We start from the raw sequence: 9,983 nt of genomic DNA on the forward strand, positions 1-9,983 counted from the left end.
CTAATTTTCTTTTTGATGATCTCAATACATAGCATTTGCATTCATTCTAAGTAGTAGGAAATGAGCTGACTACAAGATGAGCATCCAGCAAGCATCTTTCTACAATACTGAATATAATGAATTTCTGAGCCAAGGTCATATCACTCAAGAAATGTTTGCTGAGGGGGTGTTAAAGAAGTCACACCCAAGAGCTAGAGGAAGCCTCTTAAGCACCTACATCCATCAGGGACTATTAAAATGGTCATTTGACTTTGAACAACACTTTCTTTAGCAGAAGTAGAATGTTTTCTTCCTCAGAATTAATTTATTCTAAATTAAGAAATCATTGGGGCTTTTAAAAAGCAGGAAAGATCATTTTTTCTTTTCCAGTCTATAAGTGAACAGGAAGAGGAAGATGAAGATTGAGTTAGCTACAAAACACAGTATTTTAAGTTTCAGATTAATGAACTGCTGAAATAGCCTATTTCAAAACACCATTTACATCTTAAAACACACATCTTACATTCATAACTTGAACAGTTATTTTTAAAGTGCTTATATAGTTGCTTTGTTAACGTTACTATTGAAGAAAATAGCAAGAATATTTATTTCTTGTGCTAAATTTAAAAAAAAATTAAAGCATTTATTGTTATGGGGGGGGAGTGATTCCATCTTATACAGGGTGTTCTAGAAGTCTTAGTGATGTCTTCAACTATTAGAACGAAGGACTCTAAAACTATTACTGGCTAGAATGACACCATGTAATTATGGTATAATTATCCCCAAAATATAACCTATTAAACTAAGAATGGCTTGCTTTTCATGCAATATTCATACCTACTTAAATTAGTTTTCTTAAATAAATAATCTTTCATCTTTTGGGATACCTGAAAAATTAATGTTAAAAAAAATCCTTATTTTAAAATGAGTAAGTACCTTCTCCCAAAGTAACTGAAATTCTCCTCTAGAAAACTGTGAAAAAGTACAGAACAAATTGTCAAGAAGGACTTCAAAATCAGAAAGCCTCTTTAAGTCCCTGTTTCCAACATCCCTCATTTCAAACCATCAATGTCAATACTTGTTAACAAAAGTTTTATAATATACTGAGCTTAGCCAGAGTTATCACTATGGCCGTTACTTACCACTGCCGCTACAATTTTTCTTGGTCAAAAAAAGTTTGATTTTGTCTTAAAGGGCTTTTGCAAATAAACACAGCTATTCCATTGACTCATAAAACTTAAACAGAGCAAGGCAAGATTAAAAGGGATATTAATCAGGTCCAAATTTGTGCTCAAGTTAAGAGGTCATTTCCCACTGCCCTTATTACTTCATTAATGTACCTGAATAGACTTTTAATAGTGTCATACTTATATTAAAATTTTAACTTTTTCATAGGATATGAAAGAGAGCCTCATTTAGTAGTGGTTCAAATCAATTATTTCTCACTAGTGACTTAAATTAAATCCACACTAGTACTCACCCAGCAGAATAAGATGAAACCAAAGGATTCGATCTATTTAATTTACTACAGCTTGTTGCGGAGGCTCCCAATATGTCAAAGCCTCAACTGTATTTCCAAATTCAGATGAACTAGGATGAGAGAATGTTTCTTTCCTAGTCCCTAACTATGTATACACACAGCTGAAGGAAAAAATGGATAAAGTGACCAATACAAATACATTAAGGATGCAGATTTCAAGCAACGGGGATAGGCCTCATTATATAAAACACTTGAGAGCGTTAAGGTTTTTTTCTGTCATAAAAGACTTAATGACATGTGTTGCTTATTCCCTAAAAGTAACAGGACTCTAATAATAAGAACAATAAAACTATTATACAATTATAGAGAAGTATCTCTAATTCAAACTCTGAAAACTTATCAAATTAGCTGGCTGAGAAGAAAGTTTGCAAACAAACTTCTCCAGAGGATGGAGGGAAAGGTATGTGTTGCTAATTGGCAAGGGGAGCCAGCTTCATATTGTATTTCTTATTCATACCACTAAATCAGGCTTTTTTCCCCCAGCATAAAATTAAAATGTTCTGGGGACCTTCAAAGTAATACTGTAATTTTTCTACCAATAATTTATCACTCTTTTACCATAAAAAAATACTAAAATATAAAAGGCAGTAGAGACTTAAGTTCTATAGAACAGGAAACTAGCCCTTTTCAAAGAAAAGACTACATTTCTCTTCCAAATTCTAATTCTAAAAATTGTTTTCCAGGTAGCCAAGTTGTGAAGATCTAATAAAAGAGGTGACTCTGGGTCCATGTTTCAGTTTAATAAAGTCCGGGATTAAGGGGTTCTTGGGGTTTTTAAAAATCCAAACCCAATCTCCCTATCCCAAGATGGTCAGGCTGGAATCTGTTTTAAGCAATTTTAGAGAAATGTTCCTTCCCCCCCTTTTTTTTTTTCAAAGGGGGTTATTTTGTTTCTGAAACTATAGAATATAATTTCTACTTTGAGCAGCTTCCTGTTTCATTGATGCCAATGTTAGTTTCAATAATGCTGGTTTTACTGGGCTTGTGGTTAAAAACTAGAAAACAAAAGGCTGAAGAGGAATATTTGATAAAAATCTGGTATCAGAGCAACAGAAGTAGGGTTTTTCCTATATCATGTAGCAAAAAAAAAAAAAAAAAAAAAAAAAAAAAAAAAAGAAAAGAAAAAATAAAGAAAGAAAAAGGAAAAGCTATGCTAGTCCCCAGCTGAGTCTTAAAATTTAATATACCCATCTGGTTTTAAAGTTATCATCAGCATACTGAATATCATATATCATATGATTTAAATAAAGAAGGAAGAAAATCATTTGTGTAAAGTATATGTTATGACAAAAGAAAATCTGTAATAATGTTTTTGCATTTTCCATTTTGACTAGTATGTTCTCCACTGAATTGAACAAACACTTATTAAGCACCTACTGTTGACTCAGCTTAGGGAAAAGAAAGATGACAGGCTATTTTGCCATCCAAGAGTTTATAACATTGTGAAAGGGGGCTGATGACCCTAACATATATATATACATATAACCACGATTTAAGTGAGAAAATGACTATAACTGAAGTCACAGAATTAGTGACTTCTCAGGTTGGATGGGACCTGAGAGGCCATCTAATCCTACCTGTATTCGACTAACAATCCTCTCTACAATACACATAACAAATACCCAGCCTTTGACTGAAGACCACCAAGGGAGGGGAAGGTAACCCATTCTACTTTGGGTTAGCTCAAACTGTCAGGAAAGTTTTGTCCTATTCAGTCTCAAACTCTAACTCTCCAAAACTTACGCCTCCTTCTAGCTCTAACCCTATGAGTTAAAAATTACAAATATTTAATTTTTCATGTAAAAATGTATATTATTGTAACATTGCTAAAGCCTAAGCTTTTCACAAAAAAAAATTGGAAAATTCAAACGTGAAATCAATAAAAAAAAAAATTCTGAAATTTGTCTAACATATAATCAAAAAAGCCTAGCAGGATTTTTTGTTTTGTTTTGTTTTTGTATGAGGACCAGTGATGTGGAAGCCGTTTGTCCATAATTTGATGACTATTAATTTTTACAAAGAATTCTTTCACCTGAAACTTCTATCGAGCGCCCATGTCCAACTCCTAACGAGAACAAGAAGAGGGACTTGGCTCTACAATGCCAGGTAACTGTGCTTTCAGTTCACAGAATGGTCAGTTTACCGCTGACTAGAGGGGGCTCTTGGGCGCCCGAGGGCCAATGTGAATTGGCACTACTTTACATAGTAATTGCAAGTAATTCATTGATCTCTCCATCAGAGAGAAAGTTTCTTTTTCACAATTTGTAAAAACAAAAGAAAACGCAAACACGTATGAAGTGAAAAGTAGCAAGGCTGATCAAATTATGTACTTTAATGAAAATCTGACCAACGACAGCCATTACCCTTTCCAAGTGTTTTCAATGATGAATTTCAGCAAATGACCAAAAGAGATACACCTATGCATTCTGGCATAGGCAGACCAGGCTCATTAGGCAAAATTATTTTAAAAACCCTTCATGTTTTCAGCTCAGAATTCCATATTACAGGTCCGGATAGTACGGTTCAGTGTTCCCAGAATATATTGACCCTGTCTCTGATTTTATGGGGAGGGGTCTCGGCAGTAGCCCTCCCCGGCTTCAGCCGACTCAGCTCACAATAACTACTGCAAATGGCAAATGCTCCGCAAACTCTGCACCTAAAGCATTTCAAGAAAATGTCGCTGATGCGAGCTGACTCACCCAAGTTGTAGAAGTTAGCAGAGTGGAAGGTGCCGGCGCAGCCCTCCTACCCCTTCGGATCAAAGTTGGGCAGCTGCTCCTCCTCTTTACCTGACCCCATATAAAAGCAGTGGCTCGGTGACTCCCAGTTTCCGGCTCTCTGGTCCTGGCCCCTCCCCCAAAGCCAAGGCACAAAGTACCACATTTCTCTTCTGCACTCACACCCCCTTCCGCCCCCGACAGCAGGGAACCTGTCATCTCTGTTTACCTGACGATCCCGTTTCTCCCACCAGAGTCCAGAAGAGCACCCAGCCTGCCGCTGTCCCGCACCTTGGCCACATGGCAGCGAAGGGCTCGGCTGGGCAGCCCTGGCAGCAGCGCGCTCGTCCTGCTGCTCGGAGGCAGGCTGGCATCCCCGAGCCCCTCCTTGCCCCGTGCGTTCTCCCGGCACTTGGTGAGCGCCGGAGATTGTCATCACCTGTTCCCTCCCTGCGCTACAAACTCCAGGGCGGACGGGACGGACGGAAGGACAGGCAGACAGGGACAGATGCTGTGTTCCCATGCCTAGGTCCGCAAGGCTGGGGACTGGGGGGCGGGGAGCAACTTGCATGGCGTCCGTCCTTCCCACAGGGCACACAGTCTCCCAGAAAACTTTCCCCCCCAGATCTCTGGGTACACCAACTCTCCTTTTGCAGGGCACTTACCCTCAGTTCCTTCTGACCCCAGGTCACTAACGTTCTACGACCCTTTGCCGAGGACACTTAGCCCGGTATCCTCCTTAGCCTGAAGTCAAGCCGGTGTGCTATTTTGCGTGACATACGACCCTAGGGCCCCTTATCCTGGGACACGGGACTCGCACCCTCCGCAGTGGACTCTGGGCCCAGAGTCCTCCTCAGTCCGGGCCGCAAGAGCTGCGAATCCCTTTTTGTGACCTGGGCATAAACAACTCCGCGTGCCCCACTGGGCATGCCTGGGAATCTCTATCCCAGGACTTTTAGGTCCGTGACCCCCGTAGTCCGGGACACGGCGGCCAAGGAGGGATCCCGGATCCCAGGACACCCGGCCGCGCGAGGGTTGCTGGCCCCGGGACACTCAGCCGCGTGAGGTCGCCTGGCCCGGGGGACACCCAGCAAAGGAGTGCTTCTGACTACAGGACACCCAGCGGCGTGAGGGCTCGGTCCCAGGCACCCAGCCCCAGGCTGTGGTAGACAGCCCTCTCCCCACTCCGCACTCCCCCGTGGCCCGCGGCCCAGCCCGGCGGGGGCGCTCTGACCTGCGGCCGGTGGCGTCCCTGGCTCCCGCTGTCCGCCCCAGTAGAGCAGAGCCAGACCGGGCAGCTCCGGTGACTGTGACTGCGGCCGCTCCTCCGGAGTGTCAGCGCGCTCTTCCTGACCGGTCGCCAAGTGGGGCTGGGGCAGGGGCTCGGGGCGGAGGCTGATGGGGGGTGGGGGGCAGAGTCCTGGGAGGGGGCAAGAAAGGAGTAGGGAGGAGGGGACGGAGGAGGAGGAGGAGGGAGGAGGGAAGAAGGAGGAGGAAGGGGGCGGGAGCGGGGGCGGCGCGCAGGGACCTGCGCTCCCAGCGCGCTTGCTGCTCTCTGGCTGGCTCGCTTGCTCCAGGAGGGAGCAGCTTCCGACACAGCACTAGCCCGCGGCCAGCCCCGGGGGCGCTCGGGTCGCTGCTCTGCCCTCCGGCAGTCTCCGCCTTCCGCGTGGGGGCCCAGGCTGCTGCGAGTCCGGCTGCAGGCTGCACAGCCTCCCAGGAGTGACACCCCCCCCCCCCCACTGGGAAGTAACTTTGGGGTCGGGGTGGCCAAGGCGGGGCAAGAGCTCGGCTTATATCTGGAGCCTCGGAGATCCGCCCCGGGAGCCTCCGAGGGTCCTGGAAGTGGGAGCCTGCGGGGAGGAGGAGGAGTTAGAGAGGCCGGGGTAGAGGCTTTGTATCTGGGAGAGAAAACCGGCTCCCGCGACTTGTCTTAAACTGAGTGATTTCTGTTACTCTGGGAGAAACTGGAAGCTCCTTGGGGATAGTTAGATTTAAAGTGGAGGCTTCGTGGGGACCGATAGACTAGAAGCAGTTTGAGGACAGACCTAAACAGGAGCTGTGGTTCCCCAATTCTTCTAGTCCTGTAATTTTCTTTGTAATGAGGTACTATGAGGGGGGGGGGGGAGAAGGGGGAGAGTAGCGATCCTTAAGAATGCACAGTGCAGTTTTGCAAATGAAAAGATTGCTGCATACAATTTAAGGAAGCCTGGGACTTGAGAATACAATTGTAAATTCTAAAAGATTCCCAGCACCCTTCGCGAAACTCCTTCAGGGAGTTTCTTGGAACTTTTTTTTTTTTAAATTAATTAATTTGTTTTTGCTGAGGCCATTGAAATTAAGTGACTTGCCCAAGGTCACACAGTTAGGACGTGTTAAATGTCTGAGGCCACATTGGAACTCGGGTTCTCCTGATCTCAGGGCTGGTGAGTTTCTTGGAACTCTTAGAACTAGGGGGCTGAACTCACTTCCAGTTGATCAATGATGGACAGAGGTAGCTGCACCCAGAGAAGAAACACTGGGAGGGGAATGAAAATTGTTAGCACTAATATCTGTCTGCCCAGGTTGCATGTACCTTCGGAATCTAATGTTTATTGTGCAACAAGAAAATGATATTCACACACATGTATTGTACCTAGACTATATTGTAACACATGTAAAATGTATGGGATTGCCTGTCGTCGGGGGGAGGGAATAGAGGGAGGGGGGGTAAATTGGAAAAATGAATACAAGGGATAATATTATAAAATATATATATATATATATATATATATATATATATATATATATATATATATATATATATATATAAAATAAAAATAAAAAAAAAAAATGTTTGATCCAAAGGTTGGATCTAGCTCACTTCATCATTATTATAATTTCTTATTTTATTTACTACCATATATGGAATTCTCAAAATAATATATCTATCTAATAACATGGACAAAACAATTGAAAAAAAAAAAAAAAAAAAAAAAGAACTAGGGGGCTGGCAATTACTCTGCTACCTAGCCTCAACTCCTTAAGTAAAGGTTTAGATTGGAAGTTCCTTGAGGACTGGAGAGCGGATTTAGGCAAACTCCTGGTAAACAAATTTAAACCGGAAAAAGATTTAGAACTAGACCAGCAATTCCTCTAGGACAGACAGAATGGAAAGTGATTGGGGATAGACTTGGACCGGAAGCTCCTCACTGACAGATGCAAAGTGCTTTGAGGGCAGACCCAGACTGAAAACTGGGCGAATCGGAGTCAACTGGGACGGCAAATTCTGGCTGCAGTCTTAGAATGCATAGATCCTCTGGGAGCATGAAGGGGCCTCCTGCATGCTGCCTTGGAAAAAGCACCTGGAATTCTAGGAAGTGGGTTGGAAGAGTTAAGTGACTCTTGCAGGACCTTGATGAAATATTTTCCCTCATCTATGAAACGAATGAATTGCACTCGACCAGGCCATCTCTAAGGTCTCTTTCCAGCTTGAAATCCATTAATTTCTTTAAAGGAAGGTTAGGCCCTCACTTGAAAAAAGGGAAAGAGTGACATGGCAAATGTAATCTTTCTTTGGGGAGGAAAGGCCCCAGCTGCATATCTGAGATCCAACATGACACTAATCTTCTTTTGCTACAGTAGTAAGGTTGACTCATCATGGGATCATAGACTTTTTCAGCTGGTAGGGATTTATCAGTCTATCCCATCCCTTCCCATCCAACTACTACCAATACACAAACATAGAAACAACAAGCAAGAAATGAGACCATTGAGAGATATGCTCACAGCTTCTGAACATGATGTTTTTATGGAATGAGTTCTGATCTGAAGACACAGTTTCTGGATTCAAATCCTATCTCAATACTTACTATCCCAAAGATCTTAACATACAGGTTAAATCATCTAACATCATGAAGCTCCATTTTCTTCATCTGTAAAATTGGGGGGTTGGACTATATGATTTCCAGAGTCCTTTCCAGTTCTAAGTCTGTAATCCATATTTCCATCCATTCCCATTAAAAGTCATTTGAGTTTTAGATGATCATATATTAAAATGTCCTCTCCATGTATTACATATTTTGAAAGGCAGTAAGACTAGGTGAAAAGAGCACCAGATTTGTGGTCAGAAATCCTGGGCCCAATCCTGGGTCTGGCATGTATTAAACATATGACCCTATCTGGTGGTTTCCTCATTGTCCACCCCCTTCAAAACTCCCTCCCCCCACCAACTGGAAATGTGTTTAAAGCTGATGAGACCAGGAAAATTTTGTGGTACTTGTCTTACAATGTGTCCTAGTTTATGATCTTATGACAATTTTTTTTTTTCATTCAAAAAGCACATCCTAAGTATGTTAAGAATAACCAATTCTTCCAGTTTTACCACAAAGGGCCAAATTGAAAAGTCTACGATGAACAAAAGCTACCAAACACCTTTTTATCTATGCCAATGAAGAACATAACCTTAGTCCTAACTAGAAGGGCAGGTCGTTTCAGTTTGGGGACCATCTCTTTTCTTACCCAAATCAAAATCTCAAATGGGAAAGGTGCCACGAGCCATAACCCCAGATGAATCACATTCTAATTACAGAGAATTCATTACAGGAACTATTCAGGAGTGTGTCGAAGACAGACTCTAATACCTTCCAATTAAAAAATATTCTTCTATTATCCATAGACTATTCACTGCCTTCCTCTTGTGAAAATGAAGCAGAATGGCATTGATTCATTGAATCATGGATTGAGAGTTAGAAGGGAGCCTTACAAGTTACCTAGCCCAATGGCCTCACTTTATAAATTCACACACTGAGGTCCAATTAAGTGACTAGTCCAAGATTACCCAACAGTGAGTGGCAGAGCCAGGATTCCAAGTCTGATTCTAATAAATTGACATGATTATTGGTTGTTCACTTTCCCCTTTTTTGCACTAATGGACTAACATTTCCCTTCCCACACTGCTATTTACGTTGGTTCTTTGAGTTGGATAGAAGATGTCCCAAAAGCCTTAGACTAAACTTAAACTGCACTGACTTTTGGAACTTCTTGTCTTTTAGACTGTAGTTCTTTTAAATCATCCAATTCAAACACACATACACACACACAAATAAATATATATGTTTCAAATATATCTCTGTGTGTGTGTGTGTGTGTGTGTGTGTGTGTGTGTGTGTGTATGTGTGTGTTCAGTCACATCTAACTGGGACCTTTTTGGGGATTTTCTTGACAAAGATACTGGAGTGGTTTCCTTCTCCAGCTCATTTTAAAGGTGAAGAAACTGAGGCAAACTGGGCTAAGTGATTTGGCCAGGGTCACCCAGCTAGTAAGTATCTGAGGCCAGATTTGAATTCAGGAAGATGAGTCTTCCTATTTGCAAGGCCAATGATTTATCCACTGCAACACCATTTAGCTGTGTATGTATGTATATGTGTATCCATATAGAGAGAACTATCATTCATAAACATGCCTTCCTTCTCACTAAGGAAATTTTGTCATTTCTATTTATAATTATACAATAAAAATATATGCCTTTTGGGGAAGAAATGGGGATCTAATAATGTGGGGTTGACTGTAATTGAATTAATTTCCATAGTTTTCTGAACACATTCAAATAGAATCCCCTGGGAAAAGACTCCACATATTTTAATATATCAATGATTTAATTTTTTAAAATGTGTTTTTAAAAAATCTCAGTAAAAACTTTCTTCAAATAAGATGACTCAGTCTAGGGTGCAGACAAAGAGTACATTAACAATTTAATGCTTATCTTA

General features: G+C 42.0%; 1 protein-coding gene across 1 annotated transcript in view; it reads right to left on the minus strand.

Moving 5' to 3' along the window:
- The window catches only part of PPARG (peroxisome proliferator activated receptor gamma), a 160,045-nt gene extending 155,687 nt beyond the window's left edge, over nucleotides 1-4,358 (minus strand). The window contains 1 exon segment of the mRNA XM_074283890.1: nucleotides 4,219-4,358. The gene's annotated coding sequence lies outside the window, so the exon portion shown is untranslated.
- Between the last annotated feature and the right edge of the window lie 5,625 nt (nucleotides 4,359-9,983).

Source organism: Sminthopsis crassicaudata, chromosome 1 (assembly GCF_048593235.1).
Source record: "Sminthopsis crassicaudata isolate SCR6 chromosome 1, ASM4859323v1, whole genome shotgun sequence".
Taxonomy (NCBI): domain Eukaryota; kingdom Metazoa; phylum Chordata; class Mammalia; order Dasyuromorphia; family Dasyuridae; genus Sminthopsis; species Sminthopsis crassicaudata.